Source organism: Staurois parvus, unplaced genomic scaffold, assembly GCF_062004578.1.
Source record: "Staurois parvus isolate SC_StPar_1 unplaced genomic scaffold, SC_StPar_1.0 ptg000232l, whole genome shotgun sequence".
Classification (NCBI taxonomy): Eukaryota; Metazoa; Chordata; class Amphibia; order Anura; family Ranidae; genus Staurois; species Staurois parvus.
This window is the reverse complement of record NW_028318028.1, coordinates 6,654,786-6,682,767: the sequence shown is the minus strand read 5'-3', so window position 1 is coordinate 6,682,767 and position 27,982 is coordinate 6,654,786. Positions and strand designations below refer to the sequence as shown.

General features: G+C 43.1%; 1 pseudogene across 1 annotated transcript; it reads left to right on the top strand.

Annotated features, from left to right (window-relative positions):
- The first annotated feature begins 161 nt into the window (after nucleotides 1-161).
- Nucleotides 162-26,428, top strand: LOC149460307 (uncharacterized; annotated as a pseudogene). Its single transcript, XR_016313086.1, has 8 exons — nucleotides 162-358; nucleotides 3,213-3,360; nucleotides 5,325-5,519; nucleotides 8,927-9,035; nucleotides 12,566-12,664; nucleotides 14,980-15,177; nucleotides 16,775-16,891; nucleotides 18,782-26,428. The product of XR_016313086.1 is annotated as an uncharacterized LOC149460307 (transcript).
- Nucleotides 26,429-27,982: the final 1,554 nt, after the last annotated feature.

Genomic DNA, 27,982 nt, shown 5'->3' with positions numbered 1-27,982 from the left:
TTACATGTCACCACCAACCCCTCCCCCCTCCATCCCCCCACTCTGCTCCTCTCCTCCATGCTCATTGGCAGTTGCACAGACAAGGGGCCCCTCCCCCTAGCCTCTGGGGCTGATGGGAGTTGTAGTCCCAGTATCTCCTCCCTGTAAAGCCAAGCTATCCCAGCATGCCCTGCAATCCATTCGGTGACCAACCTCCAATCAGAGCTGGTACTTTACATTGAGCTGTCTGGACTTGTAGCCAGTAAGAGGTTTCTGCTTTGTAAGAACTACAAGTCCCACAATGCCTTTGGGAAGCTGTAGAGGTGAACCAATGAGGGCTGAGAGTCAGCAGCCCCGCCCACTCACATGGTAGAAGCAGGTAAGATCTTTGTTGGGATAAAAGTTGTGTGTGTGTAGATGTGATCTGTCCATGTGTGCTGGGAATGGGGGGGATGGATTGATGGCTGATCTCCATGTCCTCCTGGATTCCCCTTTCTCATGTCATAGGATGGCTTGGATGTGGAGATAGGAAGTCTTACTTTGTGTCTACTTTTCTCTGCAGATTTCCTGAGTACATCCCGGAGGAAATTCCCTTTTCCCGTCTTCTATAATCCTCCTATATCCAATCAGAGGAGGACACAGCCCCCCGCTCCTAAATGCTGCATTTCTACAGCCATGACCTATTATGCAGCTCATGTCACTGTCCATAGGAGGCTCCGTGTCCTTCCCTGTCCTGTATACTGGGAGAGGGGGGTCCTGGGGGTCCGTCCCATCAAGGACACAGTCTGGAGGGGTTGGTATGGATCTCCTCTCCACTACAAAGACATACTGGGGGATTCACTGTCCCCCATCTCCACTGATCACCCCCGGGGGTGGGGGGAATGTCTGTAGAGGAGATGGGGATTGGATGGGGGGAGACTAGAAGTGTCTATATTGAAGTTTAACCCTTTAATTGCCAGTGACATATCCCTGGTGCTGTAGCTGCCTCTATTCTATATATCCAGGGATGTTGGAGACATCAAAGGGTTAAAAGGGGCTCAGAGCTACATAAGCTTCTTATAAACATTAAAGACCTCCCTCTGGGCTGCAGAAAAGAGAGATTTTGGCTGAATACAACCCCCCCCCCATCTCCCTCCCCCAATCAATTCTGCAGTGTCACAGATTGTTTATCACCCTTGCTGCTTCTGATCTCATTTATGTCACCATCCTTGCTGTCAGTGTGTGGGTCCATGTGCGCAGGGCATTTGCAGCACATTTGTGGGGTTTGTGTGTTGTTTAGAAAAATGTTATGTGTGTGTATGTGTGTGTGTGTGTGTGTGTGTATATATATATATATATATATATGTATGATTCTGTACAGTTGTGCTCAACAGTTTGCATACCCTGGCAGAAATTGTGAAATTTTGGCATTGATGGCCATTTGGGTGATTTCTGTTATCATTAAATGTGACAGGTCCCAAATAGCTAAACAACTATTTGATAATAAATGGCTTCATATGATCATCATCCTTCAATAAAAGAGCATTTTTTGGCATGATCAGTCATATTTTCAATATCAATGCCAAAATTTTACAATTTCTGCCAGGGTATGCAAATGTTTAAGCACAACTGTGTATGTATGTATGTATGTATGTGTATATGTATATATATAATTTTTTTTTTCTATTTATACTCAGATGCATTTATATGTGTATATATTACGTTCTTGTGCATTCCACATGCTGTACTTTTCTCACACATATGAAAGAACTGCAATTATGTAAATTAGTCTCATTGAAACACATTTATTTTTCTTGCCATTGCATTCATACTACATTTAAAAATGCACCTGACTGCATATGTAGTAAACGAGTTCTCAAGCAAGCCATACACTCGTTTCCACGCTAAGCCATGTGGATGGATGACTCTCCTCCTGCGCTACTGTATTTTGCCGTTGACACCAGCTGTCAGAATACCAGCCTAAGGACTAATTTACACTAATGTTGCTCTGTGAAGAGTGATCCATGTGTGGATCCCACTTCATAGAGCAATTTCCGGGCCTGCTTTAACCCCTAAGCCCTGCACTGGCATGCTGCATTGCTCTCAGTTTTGGAGCAACCCCATTCAACTGGGGTTCATTTTTGCCGCACCGTGATGTAAAGCATTGTGGCCACAGCTTGTTTTTTTTCTTTCATACACCCCTCCCCTGCCTTTGCATTTAAAGGGGGAGCAGTTGAGGAGCAGTAAATATGCAGCTCAATCCCATGCTTTTACCAGCCCCAAAGTACTAGTGTAAGCATGGCCTTAATGTGATTGGATCAGATTGAATATAAGTGCTGTTTGGCTGATGATTATCTGCTAGGCTTCTTTGATTTTTCAATTGCCAGATGTTGAGTGGGATGATGCTGGCAGGGCAACCTGCTGACTGAATTTTGGACACAGTTCATTAAGAAGCAGCTGAGGTTCACTCGGTGTATGGCCATCTTTATTACAGCACACAGGTACACTCACCATAGCCCAGTTAGTTTCGGTATTGAGGAATCCACCAGTATGTGTCTAGTGGGATGAACCTGGAGGAAGCTCACACACAAGCGTAGAACAAACTCAATTCATCGGTTTTCAACCATAGGTCCATACTGTAGATCCATATCATAGGTCCATACCGTAGATCCATATCATGGATCCATACCGTAGATCCATATCATGGATCCATACCGTAGATCCATATCACAGGTCCATACCGTAGATCCATATAATAGGTCCATACCGTAGATCCATATAATAGGTCCATACCGTAGATCCATATCATGGATCCATACCGTAGATCCATATCACGGATCCATACCGTAGATCCATATCACAGGTCCATACCGTAGATCCATATCATAGATCCATACTGTAGATCCATATCATAGGTACGTACCGTAGATCCATACCATAGGTCCATATTATCTACTGACATATTTTGTTTAGCTGCTTTTCAAAATAGTTTTAGTTTGTAATTCTTCTTGCTTAGCTTCTTGTTTTGCCTCCAGGAAGACGAATGGGGTTGTGTACTTGCCTATTCCTTGCTTTCTCAGGCTTCCTCCTCTTCATGCTATCGGTCCCCTGAAGTCTTTTACCTTCACAGCTCTCTGATTGTCATTCCATACAATGCAGGTCCAGAAGTCCTACACTGTACTGGAGGACACAGGGGGATCCCCCCAAAAAAGGAGGAAAGACATTCTAGGTAACTGTCTTCTACCTCTTTTTAGGGTGCTATGAAGCTTTTCAAAATACACCTTACCTGTCCAGAGAGAGAACTTGCTAAACTTGCTATCTAATATGGTGAAGGAGAGAGATCAGTTGGCAGAAGTCATATTAAATCATGCCCTGGAGATCATCTGCTTGTTGACGGTGGAGGTAAGGAGGGTTGGTTGAAAGAGTTACATAGGGAAACTAGCAACTGAAATAGACATCCCCTTTAAGTGCAATATATATATATTGGATACAAATAGAACAACATAGAATTTTCTTGTGCAAGGATGGGGCTAAACTGATTTAAAGTGATAGTAAACCTCAGACGTGAAATATGAACAAAGCTTATCCCTCTATAGTGTGTATTTGTCTCAGTTAAGAGCACTAAATGTAATTTCTGTCTGCTGTTTCATTCCTCTGCTTTTCCTGACACCAAGAGAAAAATGGTGACAGGGGAGGGAGCTCCAGCAGACTAACAGTCTCAGCTCTGTTCCTGTGAGCTGTGTGGAGGGGGTGTGTCTCTTCCCTCCAATCAGCTCTCAGAACTCTCCTTGCTGAGCTCTGCAGTGTGTAATTTCATCTCTCTGCTTTCTGAACTTTCAGACAAGCTTTAAAAATTCAGCACTGTGCATGGAAGAGAGGGCTGCAGATAAACAGGTACAACTTAAGATTTGTTTTAATTCTGTGTATTACCTGAGGACAGTCACTTCATTGGGTATATGCAAGGGTTTACAGCCACTTTAAAAGTCTCCTATGATCTGTGCTATCCTCAATAGGTACAAATATAATGTAGCTTAAAGCGGAGTTCCACTCACGCTGTCAAAAAATAAAAGTCAGCAGCTACAAAAACTGTAGCTGCTGACTTTTAAAAAAATAGCCACTTACCTGTCCCTCAGTCCTGTGGTGTGTCCCCTGCAGCCCATTTCACCAGCCGTTCTGTATTCCAGGAGGCCGGCATCTTCAGTGTGGGCACCCGGCTGTGACTGCTTGCGGCTTCACAGCTGGGTACCCACTGCGCATGCGCGAGTAGCGCTACTCTTCAAGAATGGTCCTGTAGTCTGGTGGGACCTGTCATGTGTCCCAAGAGACTACAGGGAGGGAGGACACCTTCCCACTTTCGATCACCTGTTAAATTTGGGTACCCGCTACCCCCCTGCCCCCCAAAGGTGCCAATCCTTAGTGGTGAGTGGGGGGGCAGTCCTTAAAAAGGAACGTCCCCTTTTGAGTGGAGCTCCGCTTTAAAGAGAACCTGCTTGCCTAACACTTGAGTAGGCCCCAGGAGTGCAAACTTTAATTTGGAGCTTTGGTACTCCCTTCTGCTCTTCCACAATCTAGGATATGTAAAGCCAAAACTTTGTTTCATTTTAGGTAGTGTGGAGAAGAATTAGAACCTGTTGGGTTTTCACTGCTCTCCAGTGTTCCGATATATAATTTATCCTTACTCCCTGTCCTGCTGACAACATTTTATCCAACAGAAAGTGAAGGAAATTCTGCAACAGGAATGCAGACAGAAATAAAAACCTACATAAAAACTGCATGTCTTTCTAATGAGATCCCAGTAAATACCTGAGATTTTCTTTTTGGTGTGTTGGCCATGTTTTTTGTTATGGATTTGTGTGGTGTCACTGTTGGCCATTTCTCTGGGATCCAGCAAAGAAGGTGAAGATGCACGATGGATGATATGCCATAACTAGGGGGCTCCAGCCTTCCCCGCTTAAGTAAAATAAAAATGTATTTCTGTATGTGTTGCTGCTTGGTAAAAGTTGTGGGTAGGGTAGGAATTGAGGGGAAATCCATCTAATGAAGCAGTAGGAAGCTGAAATGGGTTCTAGACCTCACCCACTCTATCCAAGCTAAGAAAATACGTTTTGGATTTATTTGTGTTAATTAATACTGCTGCAGAGGCCACTATGGAGGCACCTTCATTGTCTTTTGTGATATCAGTGGGATATGGCAGAGGTCTGTCTGGTTATTGTAGGAGGCTGCCTTGGCCCAGGTACATGGTTGCATCTAACATTTGGTCATATCTCAATATACATCCACATACCTGCTCTTTGGCACAGGTGTGATTAGAATAAAGTGAGCTATCATTTTCCTTTCCCAGCAGATCTCTTCCTCTCTTTGTACAGGATTTCATTGTTGTAAAGAGACCTGATGGGCCCCCATGTACATTCAGCATTTGTGCCACAGAGATCAACAGCAATGAGTGTGCTTCCACTTCAAGATGTCCAGAGGTCTCCTTTACTCTCCTGGGAATGGAGGACAAGACTCAGAAGAAGATTGCGAAGGTGGCCAACAAAATCTTTTGGCTGTTGACTAAGGAGGTAGGAAATTCATTAACACTTTCTTTACCGGACTTTGGTAAAAGTCTCATAGTTATCTATACAACTTTGACTCCTTGATTGAGATGACCTGGAGAAAACATTGAGATATCTAGGCCATCTACTAAGAGATCTCCAACACAAGTGGTCATAAAAGTTATCTAGGTTACAAATAACTAACCTCTTAGGGAACATTTGTACTTGCTTCAACTTTAAGGCCCCTTTCACATCCGATCCGATTGGACCATCCATAGCTCTATGAAGCTATGGATAAAAACAGACGGATGGGGATCTTCCCTATTCATCTGGCAGATCGGATGTCAGTCAGATGGAAATCGATAGGTGGTCCACTAGCTGGTTTCCATTTGACTGCCCCATAGAAAACAGTGGGCTGTGTTTTTGTTTGTGTCCGCGTCCGCTCTGCATTAGCCCTGTCATCCACTTGCTCAGTGGGGATCAGCGGAGAGAACCCCCGCTAAACACGTGGATCTGCTGAAGGGTCTGCCCCATATGAAAGGGGCCTTACACACATTAAAGTGCCTACTGCTTCAATATGTTTTTTTTTTTTTATGTTTTAGTTGCTTCAGTGATACTTTCTTGAAGTTTTAATGAAGCTTGACAAATGCCCTGTGCGTGTTGATTTTCAATTTGTTTTCAATGGACATATAATTTCCCCACTCAGCAGATCCTCAGCTCATTGATACCCTCGTTCAGCAGTTCCCCAGTTCATTGGTACCCTCGTTCAGCAGGTCCCCAGCTTATTAGTACTTTTGTTCAGAAGATCCTCTGTTCAGTAGAATTCCCAGCTCAGCTGATGCCCCACTCTGAAGTACCCCCAGCTCTACTGATCCCCCTGCTCAGCAGTTACTCCCAGCTCTGCTAATCCACCAATCAGTGGTAAACCCCAGCTCTGCTGATCCTCTGGTTTGCTTATACACCTCTTTCTCTGGTCTCCGGTCACCTCTCACTATATTCTTCCCACGCCGCTGCACACCGCGTGCAACTTCTCTAGTTTCTCTTGCTCCGGGCCCCCAGCTCTGGTGATCCTCTGCAGCTCAGTCCTCTCTCCCCCCCCATCTGCTTTTTGCTCTTCTCCAGTTCGGACCCGCTCATCTTGCTGCTGCACACCAGATGCGACATCTGCACCAGACACTTCCAGAATATATACACATGAACCGGAAGTGACTGCTGATGATGTTTTTCCGGTTTGCTTGTTGGTTTCCCAGTGCATCCTGGGATATCTCCTACATGCAATAAGTACAAATCAAAGCCAAGGTAAAGCTGAATAAAATCCTCTCAAAAGCTTGGACATACTGTAGGCGAGTGTTGTAATAGACTTCTGTGGGGGCTTTGGAGATGCTTTGAAGCACCAAGAAGGCAACGTGGGGTATAATTTCTGAAGCAAAGCAAATGCAATGTGTAAGAAGGACTGTAAGCTTACCATTTTATTTGGTGACAGGTGCTTTGATTCGCATTCAGAGTGCTTTACAAAGTAAGTGAAGTAAGTGTAAATAAGTCCTTACAGAGTTACGGATAGTATAATGTTATAAAACAGGTTTCAGTAGAGAAAACATGCAGATTAAAAGATTTCAGTGGCTGTTCTGGGGAATGAGTAATGTATAAACGTTTCTGCTGGTGTTGGCCAAGCATACAGTGGGGCAAAAAAGTATTTAGTCAGCCACCAATTGTGCAAGTTCTCTCACTTAAAAAGATGAGAGAGGCCTGTAATTGGCATCATAGGTAGACCTCAACTATGAGAGACAAAATGAGAAATAAAATCCAGACAATCACATTGGCTGATTTGGAAAGAATTTATTTGCAAATTATGGTGGAAAATAAGTATTTGGTCACCTACAAACAAGCAAGATTTCTGGCTCTCACAGACCTGTACCGTCTTCTTTAAGAGGCTCCTCTGTCCTGCACTCATTACCTGTATCAATGGCACCTGTTTGAACTTGTTATCAGTATAAAAGACACCAGTCCACAACCTCAAACAGTCACACTCCAAACTCCACTATGGTGAAGACCAAAGTGCTGTCAAAGGACACCATAAACAAAATTGTAGACCTGCACCAGGCTGGGAAGACTGAATCTGCAATAGGCAAGCAGCTTGGTGTGAACAAATCAACTGTGGGAGCAATAATTAGAAAATGGAAGACATACAAGACCACTGATAATCTCCCTCGATCTGGGGCTCCACGCAAGATCTCACCCTGTGGGGTCAAAATGATCACAAGAACGGTGAGCAAAAATCCCAGGACCACACGGGGGGACCTAGTGAATGACCTGCAGAGAGCTGGGACCAACGTAACAAAGGCTACCATCAGTAACACACTACGCTGCCAGGGACTCAGATCCTGCAGTGCCAGACGTGTCCCCCTGCTTAAGCCAGTACATGTCTGGGCCCGTCTGAAGTTTTCTAGAGAGCATTTGGATGATCCAGAAGAGGATTGGGAGAATGTCATATGGTCAGATGAAACCAAAATAGAACTGTTTGGAAGAAACACAACTCGTCGTGTTTGGAGGAGAGAGAATGCTGAGTTGCATCCAAAGAACACCATACCTACTGTGAAGCATGGGGGTGGCAACATCATGCTTTGGGGCTGTTTCTCAACAAAGGGACCAGGACGACTGATCCATGTATAGGACAGAATGAATGGGGCCATGTATCGTGAGATTTTGAGTGCAAACCTCCTTCCATCAGCAAGGGCATTGAAGATGAAACATGGCTGGGTCTTCCAACATGACAATGATCCCAAACATACTGCCCAGGCAACGAAGGAGTGGCTTCGTAAGAAGCATTTCAAGGTCCTGGAGTGGCCTAGCCAGTCTCCAGATCTCAACCCCATAGAAAACCTTTGGAGGGAGTTGACAGTCCGTGTTGCCCAGCGACAGCCCCAAAACATCACTGCTCTAGAGGAGATCTGCATGGAGGAATGGGCCAACATACCAGCAACAGTGTGTGCCAACCTTGTGAAGACTTACAGGAAACGTTTGACCTCTGTCATTGCCAACAAAGGATATATAACAAAGTATTGAGATGAACTTTTGATATTGACCAAATACTTATTTTCCACCATAATTTGCAAATAAATTCTTTCCAAATCAGCCAATGTGATTGTCTGGGTTTTTTTTCTCATTTTGTCTCTCATAGCTGAGGTCTACCTATGATGCCAATTACAGGCCTCTCTCATCTTTTTAAGTGGGAGAACTTGCACAATTGGTGGCTGACTAAATACTTTTTTGCCCCACTGTACATGCTAATGTGGAATGCGGTCTTGGTGGCCATATAATTTTTTAGAGAGGAAATTCTACATCTTCAGGTTTGTTTGTTTGTTACTTCAGTTATCTTTTATTTGTTCTTCCAAAATTGACTTATATAAAATGTTTTGGTGCTCCTCTTATTTCAGGTGTCTGTAAAGTGTGAGGATGTTGCTGTTTCTTTCTCTAATAATAATTGGGAATTCCCAGAAGGACATGGAGAGCAAACCAAGAACAACCAAGACACCTGTACCATTGGTGAGAAAAAATATAAATCTAGCTCCAAATTCTCAGGGAAAACATACAGCCAAGCATGACTTAACAAATGTGTTATCTTCACAGTCTAGTAGCAATGTTAATTGTGCCTAACAAGCACCCTGAAAGATTGATCTTTTTGTCTTGATTTCCTTTTGAAAAAATATAGTAGTGTGCTTCCTGTGCCCAGACACTCTTGTGTCCTGATTCCTATAGCTGCATATCAGTATTGTAAGGCATTGCTGCCTATGACTGATGTCACCAGATTTAGAGCCAGATTTGGTAATATCATTAATGCTATTCGCTGTTCTCCTTGCTGAAGAGGAAGCTGTACCTGAGGGCTTGCAGTGTATCTCCCTGCTTTAGCTTCATTCATTCTGTAGATCTATTCTCATTCCATTTCTCCCCCACCAGACATTAGATCGCCAGTCATCAGGGGGCGGCTCTAACATGGGGAAGCAAAGCCCTGCCTATGCCAAGATGGCTGACATCACACAAACACAGGGCAGAACAAGGCATAGGTAACCACTAAAGGGAAAAAGTTCAGCTGCAGGGAGATCAAAGATAATTTTGGTAACTAGTTCTTTGCCTTCTACCTGCAATTTTAGGCACAGCTTCCAAGGTGTAGGTACTTCTTAAGCGATTTTTACAGTCTCCATAAGCTGTTTTTTGTTCTCTTTTTATTGCCAACATACATGTGCAGGGCAGCCATCAGGCCCCTTACACCGCTTTATGCCTGGGCCATCTCTGGCTTGACCACCAACATTCTCCAGGGCTTGCCCACTGGCTGTCCCACCCAATCTGCCCACTGGCCATCCCACTGAGTCCTCCAGTGCACCCATTTTTATATTAATACTCTTACAAAGTAATATATCCTCCATTCCACGTCCACCTCCAGTCCCATCTCCTCCATCCCACATCCTCATCCTCCTCCAGTCCCATGTCCTCCATCTCACATCCGCATCCTCCTCCAGTTTCATCTCCTCCATTCCACGTCCTCATCCTCCATCCCATGTTCTCCTCCAGTCCCATCTCTTCTATCCCATGTCCTCCTCCTCCAGCCCCATCCCCCTTCACATCCCACATCCTTTTCCTCCAGTTTCATCTCCCTCATCCCACATCCTCCTCTTCCAGTTTCATCTCCCTCATCCCACTTCCTCTTCCAGTTTCATCTTCCTCATCCCACGTCCTCCTCTTCTAGTTTCATCTCCCCCATCCCACGTCCTCCTCTTCCAGTTTCATCTCCCCTATCCCACGTCGTCCTCTTCCAGTTTCATCTCCCCCATCCCACGTCCTCCTCCTCCTGGGCCTCCCTCATCACATGTCCTCTTCCATTCAGTGTCGTCTTCTTCCAGTTTCATCTCCCCCATCCCACGTCCTCTTCCATTCAGTGTCGTCCTCTTCCAGTCTCATTGGTCTTCTCTCGCAGTGTCTTTTCTCTGTAGTCCTTCTATCCCTTCTGCACCCTCAGTACCTCCCTGACCCAGGTGCTATACCTCAGTGGTCTCATCTCACTTTCTCCAGACACACAGCTGCGATTGATCACACTTCCATATTCAAACTTGCTGCTGCAAATCTCTGACCCCGCTGGAGCCTATAGGCCCGACTCCTCAAAGAGGGCAGGTCCAGATGGCACACTAAGCGCCCGTAGGTGGACAGACTGCTGTGGGGGGGGGGATGTTGGAGAGAGACAGAGCGGTGAGGGAAGGTGGAGCAGCTGGAAGAGAGAACAGACAGGGCTGCTGCTGTACATACAGCTCTTATTTATGTGACTCAGACACCTTGCAAGAGCTTAATGAAAATCTCGGCAATGATGCAGGCAGCGTGGGCTCAAGGGGTAGCTGCTTTGGGCCCCACAACAATGACTGGGCCTGGGGCAGCTACCTCTTTGCCTTGCGTTTTAAAGACAGCCCTGGTGGGGGCCCAGATCTCTCAGGATGTTAGGCCCCCTATATGTGTATAGGCAGCCCCCCCCTCCCTAAAGGCAGCCCTGTACATGTGAGAACTCTCCTTGCAGTCTCCTCCATAGTGTCAGAATACAAACTGGCAGGTCCTCTTTGTAGACTGTAGAATTTCTCCTCAGTGATGAAGTTAGTGAAGCAAATGGCAAAAAATGAATACATGAATTTAATCCAATGTAACAATACAGCTATTATTAATATTTATTACTGGTACTCATATAGTGCTGTCAATTTTTATATATATATATATATATATATATATATATATATATATATATATATATATATATATATATATATAGTGCACATTCACATCATTCCCTGCCTTCAAGTAGCTTACAGTCTTAAGGTCTCTAACTCACATACTAGGGCCAAATTATACAGGAGCCGATTTATCTGCCAGCATGTCTTTGGAGTGTGGGAGGAAACCGAAGAACCCACACAGACACAGGGAGAAGGTGCAAATGCCAAGCAGGTAGTGCCATTAATGGGATACAAACTGATGACCCTACTGCTGCTAGCCTTAACCCTTTGAGGACCAAGGGACATACTTGTCCCATGTTTTTAATTGCGTGTATCATCTGATTAAGAACTTTAAAACTTTTTTTTTTTTGGTTTGAGTCAAAATATTAGTTCTTATCAACAAACAACAAATGGATCTAGCTTTTTGACAATTATTTCATGAAATGGCTTAGTTACAGCAACTGAAGTGTACGAACTTTAAAAACAAAAAAATTGATTCTTTTGGCGTTCCAAAATCTTACGGTCCTCAAAGGGTTAAGTGCCAAATGCTTAGCCATTGTGCTGCCCACTATGCCTGATGAATGTCATCTGAAAAAGGCTTTGAGGAGCACCTCATCTTGCAGGTGTTGGTGGTAGTTAGGACTATGGAGAACAACAGTTGCTTGATAGTAGATTGTGAAGATATCTGTGTTTTGAACCAACTTCTGGATTCTCCAGTGTATATATTTTTTTGTTTGTATTTATGAATAACTGAATATCTGTCACCCTGATTTAAAGCTGGCATCTCATTAGAGAAACATGGGTGAATATCACCTTCTGAAAATGCTAGTTGCTTGGCCATGGCTATCTTCAATGCATCTGAGTCACAGAGCCAGGAAAACATGCAGGGAACAAAACCTGGAAAAAGTGATAATTCCTCATCTCTATAATTGTTACAGATCAATGACTAAAATGTACTGAAGCCAGTCCACTACGATTTTCAGAAGGAGAGGTCAGCACTGGCAGCTTTGTATTTCTCTTATGACAGCTTTGCATTATTAAATACTTTCCAAATACCTGTTGATCCTGCCAAAAAAATCACGTGAGCTGATAAACTCCTGTAGTTATTGTTAACAGTTAGCATAGTTACAAATTTTTTCTGTGACCTACAGTGCACCTCCTTTCTATATTACGGGGAAGAGGAGAGGAGAGGTGTTCTGTATAGTAGCTGCCAATGCACTCCAATGTTTTTTCATTTTGTTTTTTTAAATCTTTTTTGGTGGGGAATGTGGTGGAGGAGGGTTATGGAAAATACAGTATAATGTGGAGTTTACGTTTAATTTATTTCAGAACAGCCAACAGCCCCAGTGCAGCCAAGTATAGATAAAAGTTACCCCATCAATCTCTGCATTAAGGAGGAGCCGAAAGAAGAACTTCACCATTCCACTGGCAAGTATTCAATTTGAAGATGATAAAGAAGAGAGACCAGCAATTTGTATGGCTTTGTAGTTGGTGACTGGTGGTTGGATTTGCCCTGAAGTGCTTACACCCATCATGTATATTCTTCCCATGTTTTTATGGATTTTATTTCATCCCGCAACCCAAAAATGTACTGTTATTTTTTATTGATTAGCTCCCAGATTGGTTCTACTACTTAAATGACAGCATTAGGTGCATTTGATTCTTCTTGTTTCTAAAGTCCAAACTGTTAGGTTTTTATAGAGTGTGAAAGAGTTTGAGCCCCTGTCAGTTTTTTATTTACTGCTGCCTGTGCCTCCCGGGGGAGATTCACCCTATTTGTCCTGGTGACAACAGTCACCCAGACGGAAAGTGATGAGAAATTCCCTTGATTTTAGAGAATTTCCTCTTACTTTCTGATTTTTGTTCTAGAAATGAAGTGATTGGACACAGACAGCAAATAAGGTTAAAAAAAATGATTGACAGGGTATTTAAATAATATGTACCCAACATTTCATATTCCTGATATGTGCCTGCTGTACCATGTACTTGTATGAAAGTATCCTGTTCTCTTTGTATTGCTTCCTTTGTGTGAAATCCCTGGTGTTTCTGCCAATTCCTCTGCTTTCCTCTAAAAAACTGGCCACACTAGGCCAACTGGCCACATAAGAGCGTGGTCAGTTCCCTAGCTGTGTAGGGAACTCAGCCTGATATGCCCCTTCTGCACAGCCATTCACTGGGAGGACCAGTGTCCTGCTGTTTCTCCACCCCCAGCCCTCTGTGCATGTGAGAACAGAGAGTATATGATCACTGTTAAAAAGGGGAATAATATTTTTTTTTCCTTTTTAATAATGTTTTTTTAATCTATACACACATTTTTTTTAAATTCTTTTTATTGTTTCAAACATAAAACAACAGCATACACAATACAACAAGAAAGTATCCTATCTTTAAGGGCTCATTCATACAGGTGCTGATAAAAGAAGGCAGTTGAGCTTTGTTTTTACTGCTCCCTAACTGCCCACCTAAATTCCACCACTTAAGGCTGTGCCCATGCTGTGTCCCAGATGCTTTGTGGGATTTCACATTTGGCAGCAGGTAGAATAAGTAAAGGCTGTAACCACTGTCAGAATTTTTTTGTCTATATGGCTGCTGTAAACCTGTCCTTACTTCCTGTTTAGCTGACAGCAGTGACTCTAGACCAGTGTTTCTCAACTCCAGTCCTCATGGACCCCCAACAGGTCATGTTTTCAGGATTTCCATTATTTTGCACAGGTGATTTGATCAGTTTCACTGCCTTAGTAATTACCACAGCTGTTTCATCTGAGGGAAATCCTGAAAACATGACCTGTTGGGGGTCCATGAGGACTGGAGTTGAGAAACACTGCTCTAGATGGAAAGTGAAACCGAGTCTGACATAGCAGTAACTAGATTTTGGCTTTACATACACTTAAAGTGCCCCCCCCCCTCCACATTACCTTTTTATGAGCCAGTGCTGTGCCTAAGAGCAGTGGCTCTCCTGTTTCTGTCCTTCCTCACAAGGCATATAGATAGGAGTGGCAGCCATTGGCTCATTCTGCTGTCATTCAAACTCTGAGACAAGGGAGCAGGGGGTGGGGCTGTACCTAGGGATGCAGGCAGCAGGACTCGGGAAGGAGCCCGCATGAGTGCCTCCATAGGAAACAGCTTCTTGTGGGGCCACTGGATGAACAGGAGTTGTCAGAAACCAAGAAGAGGAGTGTTGGGGCTCTGTTGTGCAAAACTATTTCACTGAGCAGGTAATTAATGCCATGTTTGCTATCCTAATTTAAAAATAATTAAGCTTTACAAATTATCACTTTAAATCTTTTCTGTAATTGTCACTCTTCATTCTACCCCCCTCCTGCCTCCTAAACTCGTGATTTGTCAGAGCACCCATCACATAGTTTGTATATAACTGTATATCGCAGCCTTCAGCTCTTCATCTGCTGATCATTTTTACATACGATTCATACTGAATGTAGCCTCTGTTCATGGGATTTATCATGACATGAATTTAAGCGCCCACATTTTGTTAGCAGGTTTATGGTATGTGAGATCTCTATCCAAGCTTCTCAAGTTGGTTTGGGTGGGAGGTGATGGTTAGTCTGTGACCAAAATCCACAGCAATAGAAGATAGCCACCTCGTACTTCACTTATGTTTGCCCATTAGGATTTGTATTGAGAACAAAACTTTTGTCTAATAAGATATGTAGTTACTTTGGTAACCATTTCCACATAAGTTGAGAGATGTCTACTCCTTTTTTTTTTTTTTTTTTTTTTTTTAGATGGGACATCAGCACTTCCTTCTTCTTCAGAGTTTATACCAGGAAGCCCAGAAAAAAAACCTCAACCATCTACTGTAAATGTTCACCTACCTTTTGTGGAATCCCAATGTGCATCTGGATTCAGCCTTATTTCCTCGTGTATTAAACCTGAACCCAGTGGAGAGTCCTCAGATGACACCGTAGACAGTGTGGATTCAGGTAATCAGTTACTTGCGTTATATGGACATCTTCACATCAGCCACTTCCACCTTTGGGATAAGGAAAAGGTTCCTGACAGAGCAGAACATTCATGCAGAACGGTCATTGTCTATACCAGCCTTTATGTCTTTTTACCCCTGAGGAACCCTTAAAAACATTTTCAGGTTCTTGGGTAACCCTTGCTAAAAAATGATTATGCCTATATTTCTTGATACATTAGTCTGATTAATACGTCAAAGAAAGTTTTAAATATAAGAATAAGTAATGCAGTGTACTTAGTGTCCACTCTAACATTAGTGGTCAGTTTTATGAAGTAGTTGAAAAATATCCACTTGCATTGGTGATCGGCGAAGGTGGGAGATCAATCCACCATTGCTCAAAGCTCAAGGAACCCCTAGCATCCTCAGAAGGAACTCTAGGGTAAACACTGGTCTATACTGTAGTCCTGTCAAGGTCCTACCTTTCCTCAGAGATTGTGTTGCTCCATGTGCTGGCATCCATCTTAAGTTCCTGCAAAGCATGGTGGAAGCCTTTATGCTTTCAGGCCTCTGCGGCTCCTCCTCCAGAAGGGTGTGGCTGATCACATTTAAGCCTGCTGTCTGCAGTTGCTTTTTGCATTCGTGTCCTGTATGTTCCTTTGCAGCAAGCTCTTGTTCTGTTCTCGTTGCTCTCCTGGTAACCGACTCGGCTTGGACAAGACTATTCTCTGCTTTATCCCATTAACTGACCTCCCGTTGCTGAACCCGGCCCCTGACCTGAGTATTCTTGTCTACCATCTTGTACTATTTGCTCCGTTGTTATCGACCCGGCCTGTCCGACCACGCTATACGTTTTCCATCTGGCTCCCACCAGCTGTATGCCATTGGCGGCAGTCGTTACCGCAGCTGGGGTTACTCGGGGGCCGCGACCTGGTCTCGGGCTGCGTCAAGTCCATCCCCACCATCAGGGACCCTGGTGAAGGGCAGCCTGGGGCTTAGACTCCGCGCCCTGAGGGACTCTGGTCTGTGAGTAGCGGCTGTCATCAGTCGCTGCGTGACCTTACCATTAGGCCTGCCTGCCCATTCGACCGCTCCTGCCCTGACAAGTCCATTACTGTTTCAGGAGGACTGAGGACATACTGCGAGTACAGGGCATCTAGGATTCCCTGTCACCACAGCACCATGTACTTATAGTCTAATGCTGAAGAAAGCAGGGGTTGATTACTGCTCTCTGCATCATGGAAGACCACCAGCCTGGAGTAGAGCATAACATAAAGCAGGGGGTCTCTCTGGGTACAGGGAAGATCCTGAGGGGGAACAGAGTTGAGTTTTAAAGTAAATCTTCCCTTCGCCCTTTCATTGAAAAGTGCCATTTTCTCTTAGAAGCTGATCTTCTTCTGTCATACCCCTGTATGCACACTAGGGGGTACACATGTATGACTATGGAAGGAATATTGGCTTATGAGCTGCTCTGGAGCAGGGACATAGAAATTCTCTAAAATGCTGTTTGCTCAGGGTATCCACCTACAGATGACCCGATGAACCTTGTTGAGTTTAATACATATAGAGGAAGCCTTTCTTTGTATATTAAAAAGCTTTATTTTTTTATGTCACTCCAGAATCTCCAGAATTCCCTCGTTCTCCTAATGGGAAACAAGTTTACGAATACATAGAAGAGGAGCCAGAGGAAAGCCAAGATTCATATGTGTCAATATCTGGAGACACAATCAGTCCAGGTAAACACATTGTTAACTTAAATGTATGTCCAGGCAAACATGTTTTTTATTTTTTTGATATAATGTGTGCATTTCTCATTCTTTAATTTTATGTAGTTTCTATGGGCCTGTTCACACTATTGCATTAACGCAGGAAACATTGTAGTGCCACTTAATTTTGAATGGCATCTCAGTGCATCTACAGTGAGCAGCACAGCACTCTTGTAAACCATATGTATGTTGTGGTGCGATGTCTATTGAAATATGTGTTTGCAGCCCATCTGAATGGCAATGTAGTGCATCTAAATTGTCTGGATAGGCAGTTAGGTTCACCTCCACATATTTGCAGCAGATCTTACCTGTTGATCCTTCATTTTACTTGTAACTTCCTGGTGAGGGTTGACAACTCTGCAAGATTGTTGCTCAAATTCTAGAAGCATCGTCTCCCTCTGCCCACAGTGTAGGTGCTCAGGTGTTGTCACCCTGTAGAAAGTGCGAGCAATGCCTACCTCTGTGGAGCACTTACAGCTCTTCTGAGTGTCATTTTGACTGCTGGGAAATATAGTCCTACATAGGAAGAGGGCTGACGTTATGCACATTTGCCTGTCAATACATACCCAAAGAATGAAGTATAGATATTAAGTGAGACCTCCTTTAGAATACTGTGTCCAGTTCTGGAAACCTCACTTACAAAAAAGATATTGATAGAACGAGTCCAGAGCTGGGCAATAAAAAATGGTGACAGGTCTGAGGGACAAAACATATCAAGAGAGACTTGATGAACTTACTATGTACAGTCTGGTGGATAGAAGGGAATGGGAAGACATGACTGACACCTTTAAATTCATCAAGGGGGTGAATAAGGTTCAAGAGGGCAGTATTTTTAATATGAAGCCAAGATCAAAAACACGGGACATGACCTTAAACTAACAGGAGCAAAGTTTAAAACTAATCTTAGAAAGTATTATTTTGCTGAAAGGATAGTTGATGCTTGGAATAGACCTCCTGAAAAGGTAGTGCATCAGTTAACAGTAAGTGGCTTCAAATATGCCTGTAACAAACATTGATCTATACTCCTGACAAAAAAGTAAAAAAAAAAAAATACAAAAACATGTATAAATTAAAAAAAGGGCAGACTCAATGGACCACTTGGTCGTATTTCTGCCATCACATTTTATGTTTCTGTGTTTCTAAGTCACATAAGGAGTCCATAGCCCTGCCATGACTTCACCAAATCATATAGCTTACTGTTGTGGAAGTGGTTAGCCCTTCCGCCTGGCAGTACCAGGGTCGTTCGAATCCCAACCATGGCACCACCTGCCTGGAGTTTGCATGTTCTCCCTGTGTCTGCGTGGGTTTCCTCCGGGTACTCTGGTTTTCCCCACACTCCAAAAACATGCTGCTAGGTTAATTGGATCCTGTCTAAATTGGCCCTAGTATGTATATGTATAGTTGTGAGTTGGGGACTTTAGACTGTACACCCCTTGAGAGTTAGGAACTGATGTGAATTTACAATATATATGTAAAGCACTGCGTAAATTGATGGCGCTATATAGTACCTGTAATAAATAAATACTTTTGCTGCCAGTGGCTGAACACAGTGGTGGGTGAGCAACAGAAAAGTAGGTATATGCTTCTGTGGAGATACCCATCAAAGTGAACCTATTGCTTTGTCTTGCATGGCCAAGGCACAGGTTCACTTTAAGGCTATGTAAGAGAAGGCAGAAGGTGCCATTAAAGTCTCCAAAAAATTTAAGTGGTTGGCTGGTAATTTATTGCACCAGTGCCCATGTATAACTGATATCTATTTTGTGTGAGGATGGCCTTTAACAGTTCGAACTGGATGGACTTCTAAAGCATGTATATAGCACACATTACTATGGAGATTCTGAACTGTCCTTCTTCCAGCAGGTTGTATGGATCAGGACTATTTACCACCAACAGCGAACTATAAAAGGGCCACGAAACACAAGTCAGAATCAGGAAAAACATCTCCTCCCTGCGAGGTCTGTGGGAAAGTATTTGGCAGTAAGTCATCTCTTGAGAGACACCTGCAGATACATACTGGACAGCGTCCATTTCCATGCAATGAATGTGGTAAAAGGTTCTCCTGTAGGAACCACTTGAACACTCACAAGAGAACTCATACAGGCGAGCGACCCTTTCCCTGTAACCAGTGTGGACGGAGGTTCATCAATCACCAGCACCTTGTACTTCATCAGGTAGTCCACACTGGTGAAAAGCCCTACGCATGCCCCGTGTGTGGGAAAGGCTTCACTCGGCAATCCAGCGTGGTCAAGCACTCCGGCATGCATGCCGAACAGAAGCCATTCGTGTGCAATGTGTGTGGCAAGAGTTACTGCCAATACGCCAGCCTGGTTGTTCACCAGCGGCTGCACTCAGGGGAGAAACCATTTGTCTGCAAGTACTGTGAGAAAGCATTTACATGTAAGGCCACCATGTTGAAGCATCAAAAGGCTCACACGGGGGAAAAGCCTTTCCCATGTCCTCTTTGTGAGAAGTCTTTTATTGACAATGCCACCCTGTCTAAGCACAAGCGTAAAGTACATACCAACGAGCCCAAACCAGCCTACTAGGCTAGGGGTGGAATCTGTTTTGATCTTTGCTTTCTATGTCTGCTGCCCGCTTTGCACTTTTAAAAGGACAGTCTGTCAGACACTTATATTTGAGGTCATGGTGGACAGGGAAGAGGGAATGTTATATGTACTTTTATTTAACTGCAGTATTCTCCCAAACCAGGCTGTTCTGACAGGCACATTTATAACATGTTTAGGTAGTGTTGGAGTTTTTGGGGGGAAGATCCCACCTGATGTTCCTATTGGCCAGTCACTATGATTAGCAGTCTTGCTAGACAGTATAAATGTGCCGGATGTACAAAGAGGTCAGCTAAATTCAGCACTATTGGAAAGTCCCGTAACTTTGCCTCTCAGAACTGTCCCAAGTTCAGCCGAGAAAGCTCCTGCAAGTGTATGCAGTTCATATCTCCCAGTAACTGTCTCTTGAAACCATTTATCCTTATGTCTTTTGGAGACCATGTTGATAAGGTATTCAGAAACTCCTGGTTCTGCAAGCATCGTCACCCTCTGCCCACAGTGTAGGCGCTCAGGTGTTCCATTATGATAGGTTCCCATGCTCCTTGTTGAATTTTTATATTTATTTAATTTATGGAGAATATCACAAGAGTAGCTGGAATACACAAAGATGAGCAGGAACACCCAAAACTCCCAAGGGGACAGGAACAGAGTCAGGAAATATGACTGGATTTTCCAAGACATTTAGAAAGCCAGGGACTAGTTCTGACTTTCTTAATTCATGCTAGATTCAGGTACAGTTGTGTTCAAAATAATAGCAGTCAGACATCACTAACCTGATCAATCACTGTTTTTGGTAGAAACGATATTTCTACATGGCAAATAATTTACTGGCAGGTGTAGTAGAGTAATAGAAATCCAACAGACCCAACAGTCATGACATGCATGCTGCTGATTCTGTGTAATTGAATCACTAATTGAAAGGGGCATGTTCAAAATAATAGCAGTGTGAAGTTCTATTAGTGAGGTCATTCATTCTTTGAAAAACAGGTGGCAATTATTGCCCTCATTTAAGGAAGGAAGGCAGCAAATGTTGTACATGCTGGTTACAGTGCATTTCTCTCTGAAATTCTGAGGAAAATGGGTCGTTCCAGACATTGTTCAGAAGAACAGCACACCTTGATTAAAAAGTTGATTGGAGAGGGGAAAACATATAAAGAAGTACAGAAAATGATAGGCTGCTCAGCTAAAATGATCACAAATGCTTTCAAATGGCAACCAAAACCTGAAAGACGTGGAAGACAGCGAAAAACTACCATTCGAATGGATAGAAGAATAGCCAAAATGGCGCGGACTCAGCCAACAATCAGCTCCAAGAAGATCAAAGAAGGTGTAAAGTTCCCTGTGAGTACTGTTACAATTAGAAGACGCCTATGTGAAGCCAAGCTGTCTGCAAGAAGCCCCCGCAAAGTCCCACTGTTGGAAAAAAGATGTGCTGAAGAGGTTACAATTTGCCAAAGAGCACATTGACTGGCCTAAAGAGAAATGGCGCAACATTTTGTGGACTGATGAAAGTAAGATTGTTCTTTTTGGGTCTAGTGGCCGGAGACAGTTTGTCAGACGACCCCCAAACACTGAATTCAAGCCACAGTACACTGTGAAGACAGTGAAGCATGGTTGTGCAAGCATCATGATATGGGGATGTTTCTCATACTACGGTGTTGGGCCTATTTATCGCATACCAGGGATCATGGATCAGTTTGAATACATCAGAATACTTGAAGAGGTCATGCTGCCTTATGCTGAAGAGGAAATGCCCTTGAAATGGGTGTTTCAACAAGACAACGACCCCAAACACACCAGTAAACGTGCAACATCTTGGTTCCAGACCAACAAGATTGATGTTATGGAGTGGCCAGCCCAATCCCCGGATCTTAATCCAATAGAAAACTTGTGGGGTGACATCAAAAATGCAGTTTCTGAGGCAAAACCAAGAAATAGAGAAGAGCTGTGGAATGTAGTCCAATCATCCTGGGCTGGAATACCTGTTCACAGGTGCCAGAAGTTGGTTGACTCCATGCAACACAGATGTACAGCAGTTCTCAGAAACAGTGCTTCTACAACTAAATATTAAGTGATTCAAAGGAAAGCAAAATCTTCAAACATTTTTCAGTTTATTCAGTGAATGTTTGAGTTTGTAAAGAAGAATACAAACACTGCTATTTTTTTGAACAGTCTAATATTCACTTTTCTTCAATTTTTTTTAGAGGAACAACACAAATTTGATATATTTTTCTTCATGTTTTGATTTGGAATAGAATGTGTAGTGTTCCCAATGCATTTGTGTGTATGGAAATAAAAGCTATTAGAAGGATTTTGAGCTTTATTCACTTTTTTCAACACACTGCTATTATTTTGAACACAACTGTACATGATCCAGAAAGTACTGGAGCCTGAGGCAACAGGCATGAAGCATTTGTAGGAAGAAGCCAGCAATGTACATGGTGTCACTTAGTTAAATGTAATTTACTTTTATAAGTTTAAATTTTTTTAAAATGTTAACCTTTTCTATTTACAAAGATGTCCCAAGGACTTAAAGAGCAAAAAAGAAAGCAAATAAAAAAAGAATACTGTTTTATTACTTGCAGAGCCAATGGGAGGGGCACAGTTAAAGTGGGCCTTGGGGCCACATGAGCTCGGGAGCAGTTGGTCCCAATATAGCCTTAGAGCAGTGGTCTCTATACTGTGGCCCACGGGCTGGATGTGGCTCTTTACCTATCTTTATCTGGACTTTGGGGCAATATTCCTCCTGCTGACACCAACCATCAGCCACCATTCCTTCCACTAACACCAACCGTGGAGCACTATTCCTTCTTCCAACACCATGGAGGTTGTAGTGGTGAGGAAGCACTGCATTCAGGGTGAGTACCATGGGTGAGGACAGCCCTTTACAAAGATATGAGACAGAATGGGCAAGGTGACCGTATCTCTTTAAATGAGATCCTTGATGAACACTGGAACTCCAGAGCCTTGTATTCACAAGCAATATATCCAATATGTGCACTATATAAGAGAGATAAAACACAATATCTTCCAGTTATGCATTGATACAAAAAACAAGAAAAAGTTCAAGTAGTTGTAAACCTCTTGCATGAAAAATGAACAATGCATATCCTTCTATAGTGTGTCCTTGCCTTAATCCAAAGCACCTAGTGACACCAGTCAATCCCAGGCTTCGACCCCCTACAGCATAAAATGGCTGATTGACAGCCTCAGCTTTGCATGTTTTCCAATGGTGCTGCATAGAGGGAGTGTGTCCATTCCTTCCACTCAGGTTACACATTTCTCTCCTTCTGGAGCAGACAAAAATCCTTTGATCTGTGTGTTTTAGAAGGATGTACAGGAGAGATTGCTACAGATAAACAGGTATAGCTTTTTCAGGAGGATTTGTTTCATCCTTATGTATCACTTGAGGCCAGTTACTTCACTGGGTATATGTAAGGGTTTACAACCAATTTAAAATTGGATATACCTAAGCCCAAATACTTGAATATCTGCTAATATGCAAATCCTCACAAAGCACCACTCAGACTGCAAAAGGGAGGAGCTGCACTTACAGCCAATCAGGATTGTTTTGCACTGCACTTTACGTCAACAGTTTAAATATACATTTACAGGAGAGCAGAGTGATGTCTTCATCAGTTTTCTGATGCTCATTTGTCCAATCATAGATTAGGAAAAGGTTGGTGATCAAACTGGAGTTCTTAACTTTGAAAAAAATAAAGGTTGAGAAACACTGATTATAAGGATGCCTGCCACACAGCCAGACTGGTGACCTAATTTTTTTTTTTTGTTTAACAGTCAAGGCACCCTTTAAAATTATGGACAATTGTGAGGCATCTCATGCTAAAATGTAAAAAAATGAAACTAATAGTTTTACATAATTCAGCAACATCCACACACATAGGACATCCAATTTTAGAGGGGATTTATTCTTCCAAAGCAAATACACTTTTGCACACTGGTACTGACTAGTATTCCAATGTTTCTCTTCTCCCTCAGCTAATGTGACCCCAGCACTGACGGAGAGGGGAAGGGGAGGGGCAAGCAAGGATGCTGTGCAGGTTCCCGACATCCTCCTGATCAACCAATGATGATATTGGTTGTTAGGACACCAGCGACTGGATGGCTGTAATGGTGCACAAAGAGAACCTGTGTCTTTGTATAACTAAAAGGCAGGCTTGATCAAACCCCTGGCTTGTGTAAAATTTTTGGCCAATTTTTAGGCATTTTGCCAAGGGTACCCTGAAGAAACCTGAAGGCACCCCTTTTGAAAAAGGCTGCCTTAGATCATAAGGTTGACTGGACAAAATCGTAACAAGCATTTGGTAGGTAAAAATCATTAACGTCTATGTATTTCTTTTACTGGATTTTAGCCTTAACTTTTGATTGCTAGAGAACTTTTTCCTGCAAATTATTACTACACATTTAACAGTTTTGGGGGAGTCATGTCATTTTCACAAGGAGAAAGCACATCTGGAGGCTGGCCACATCAAAAACACTTTATGCTAGAAGGGATGAGCTGACGGTTTGAACTGAACTTTGGCTGTTTGGAGGACCGTCTGAATGTTGCCTGTTCACCCCCCTACAGTCCTTCCAAACATTATATATAGAAGCGGTATTTCTGCCCCTCCTATATATGATAGCTTCCCATTGTCACTGCTTCCTAAGGATGCAGCGGGTGGTTCCACCTGTTGTGTCCCTAGGAATGGCTGGCATTGCCAGGAATCCCTGCCATGTAAGCAAAGGGTCAAGGACAGTGCTGGTGTCACTATCCTTCTTTTTTTTTTTTTCTGGTGGACATCATGATTGCTGATCGATTTACAGTGAGGGATATTTTTGTTTTTAATAAAGGAATTGTCAGACATTTGGTTGTCTTTATTTCTAGGTAACCCTTTTTTTGTGTGTGAAAGAGTAAGGGGATTAGGTAGTCCATACTCCTCCACTCAGCAGGGAGGTGGTAGCTGGGGACCCCGTTATTGTCAAAGGGGACTTCCAGATTCCCATGAGCCTCACACTGCAGACCCATACAATCAGTGGACAGGGTTGTGGGAAAGAGGCCCTTTCCCTCATCAGTGTATTTCTGCTGTATGCTCTTTTCCCCATCCAGCTTTGTCCAGGCAGGCTCCATGCACATAATAGGAGTCTGATATGGATATTTATCTGACCTCATTTTTTTTGGGTCTGGTGTATATTTTCTTCAAGGGTGGGCTCTTAAAAACAATAGAAACACTGCTCCTGACTAAATGGAATAAACAAAAATGCATTGGTACATGTTCACCAGGGCTGTGCACACCCCTTTATGCTGTTTTTTTTTTTTGTATAACCCCTTGCCTATTATCCTAGTAAATGGGCATTGTTTTTAACCCCTTGGGAGCTTTTAAGGGGTTTCAGATCATGTGACCGCCATGATTGGCTGTCACATAATCAGAAAGCTCCCGTTCGCAAGTAGGGATCAGGATCTTTTCATCAGCTGCCAGTAACTGTGCTGGCAGCTGGGTGGCGCTCTCTGCACAGCTCTGTTTATCTTTAGGTACACAGATACATGGTCTCAGAGTTAAGGCCCACCTGCCAAGAGGCTGCATATATGTAAATGGATGGCAGGAAGGTGTTAATTTGACAGATTTGACTTCCATGGATTTCAGTGACGTTCGCTGAACCCAGCTTGTACCAAACCCATAGCAGTTCAGCTCATCCTTAAGACTCCATTCACATATAGGCATTTTGAACTGCCGCAATTCTGCCCACGGCTTCAAAATGTGCTGTTGTGAAATCGATCAGGTGGCATTCATTTCAATGGAACTTCTTTAGGTGACACGTATCAAGCGTTTTTTGTTTGTGCGATCGTGTGAAAAAAATCGCCCGTGCTGATTTCACATTTTAACAGCGGGTTTTGAAATCTTGGCAATTTCGCCCGCAATTCAAAACGCCTATATATATATGGAGTCTAAGGCCTCATACACACTGGCTGTTTTTACATCTGCTCCTAGGCATGTATGGCATTTTTTTTCCTGCTTCTAAACTCCCCTGCATGTTATCCTATGTGTCCATGCACACACAGGCTTTTAGCAGCATTTAGAAGCAGGAACAAACCCCCCATTGCCACTGCATCTAGAAGCAGCAGAGTTTGAGCAGAAATAAACACTTGACGCTTGTTAATGCTAGGTGCACTTAGTGCTTGAGCATTCAGTTATTTCAATGGTCAGAATATATGATCTATTCTGGCCAATTAAATGAATTAACACCTGTAACTGCGCCTAAACGCTTGTAAAACAGACACTTATACAAGCGTCAGTTTTTTCCTGCAAAAACGCTGCTGCTAGGGGGAAAGACTTCTAGGAGAGTTTTCAAAGCAAAAAGCGAGGCCTAATTGCTAGGAGTGTACCCTTTGAGATAGTCAGGTGTCTGGTCAAGTTTAGGGCAAGACCCTATTACCGTCATCTGCTGCCAAACACAGGTGGATTATCTCTCAAAACAAAGTCAGTTCTTTTCTGTTTGAAAGTAACATCTATATGTTACTGAATCCAACTATAAAGAAAGTACAGGAGCAGAGCATTTGTGGTTCCTTACCATATGAATAGCCAATGACTGATTCCAAGGTCTCCTATGTTGGGTCAGTGGAGGTGATTCCACAGACATGTTTATTTATTAGCTTTTCTAGCCTATGGGTTCACGTATTGGGCTTCTAGTTACTATAAAGGGTATTCCACTTCCAAAAAAATTAATCAGCACCAAATGTGCAAGTTGATACAAAACAGCAGGAATCCCTTCTTTAATCAGTTTGAGAGGAAACCTCTCCGGGAGAAGCAAATAATCCCTTTAAATAACAACATGCAGCCCCTTGTCAAGAAATCCATTGCTAGAATATGATGTGTTTTTACCACTGTTTTACTAAAATCTTACATGTTGATGTTTAAATCTAGAGCAAATAAAAATCTACTATGCATTTTTTGAATTGACTCCAACATTGTATAAACGATCTGCCATGTATTACTTTCCTATTTCTTTTGCTTTAACGGAAACCTCATCATGAATGAGCATTACATATTAAACAGTGCACCCTAAGGCACTGTTCACATTTGTGCGACTTCAAAGTCGCACAATTTCCAGTGCAACTGTGTTGTGACTCGAGTTCCAGAGAATGTGAAGTCATATCAAAGGTCTACAGGAACCTTTTCAAAGTCTCTGCGACTTTCAGGCACATAGATCAAAAGAGCTACCATTAAAATGAATGAGCTGTGACTTGTCATGCAACTTTGTTTCCAAAAGTTGCACAAGTGTGAAAGGAGCCCAAATCTATAAAAACATCCTGGTTCTCAGTGCATTCTGCCAGAGAGAAACTTTTCCATATGCCAGAACTCAACATTCTGGGACAGTGAAGTCGCCAACACTGAACCTTAATTCCCTGTGCCCCCAAAAATGCTAAACTTGTAAAGCTGTTCTATCCATGAGAAAAGGTGACATTTTTATCTCAGAATGGAGACTACCAGGGCCTACGGGATCCTAGCTTAAAGCAGAATTCCTGAATAAATCCAACTCCTCTTAACAATGCTCTCTCCCTCCTCCTAATACCCTATGCTGACTAACCCATGTAAGAAATATCTGTATACTTATCTGTTTTCAGACTTCTCTGGTCCAGTCATGTGATTCACCTCCCTTTAGAACTGACAATAGATGGGCTATAGTAAGCCTATGGGTGACATATCTGCTCCCAGGCATTTTCAGGAGAGGAGAGCTCCCTCTCCTCCTCTGCAGGCTGACACAGGAGATCACTCAACCAGACCAGAGTGGCCTAAAAATACAGATCTTTCTTACACAGGATAGTCAGCATAGGTGTTGGGGGGGGGGGTTAAAGTACAATTCCAGAATAAACCTAACTAATACCCCCCCACCATACAATTGCTAATTCAAACAGGTCCTATTTAACGTACTACCATGTCTTTTGAGTGTAAGAGAAAACCAGAGTATCTGGGTGTAAACCAACAAAAACTCCATGCAGGGAGTGTTCTGTCCGTGATGTGAACTGAGGCTCCCAGTGCTGCAAGGCAGAACATCTAACCAGCCAGCCACTGGATTATTAATTTAATTCTGCTACCTGAATCCTAGTACCTGTCCAGAACGATGTCCACTCACTGCCCACTTTATTAGGTACATCTGTTCAATTGCTTGGTAACACAAATTGGTAATGAGCCAAATCCCATGGCAACAACGCAATACATTTAGTCATCCAGACATGGTGAAGATGACTTGCTGAAGTTCAAAGCGAGCATCAGAATGGGGAAGAAATTGGATTTAAGTGTCTTTGAACGTAGCATGGTTGTTTATGCCAGATGGGCTGGTTTCAGTATTTCAAAAACTGCTGCGCTATTGGGATTTTCACGCCCAACCATCTCTAGGGTTTAAAGAGCATGGTCCAAAAAAGAGAAAATATTCAGTGAGCAGCAGTTGTGTGGACGGAAATGCCTTGTTGATGTCAGAGGAGAATGGGCAGACTAGTTCG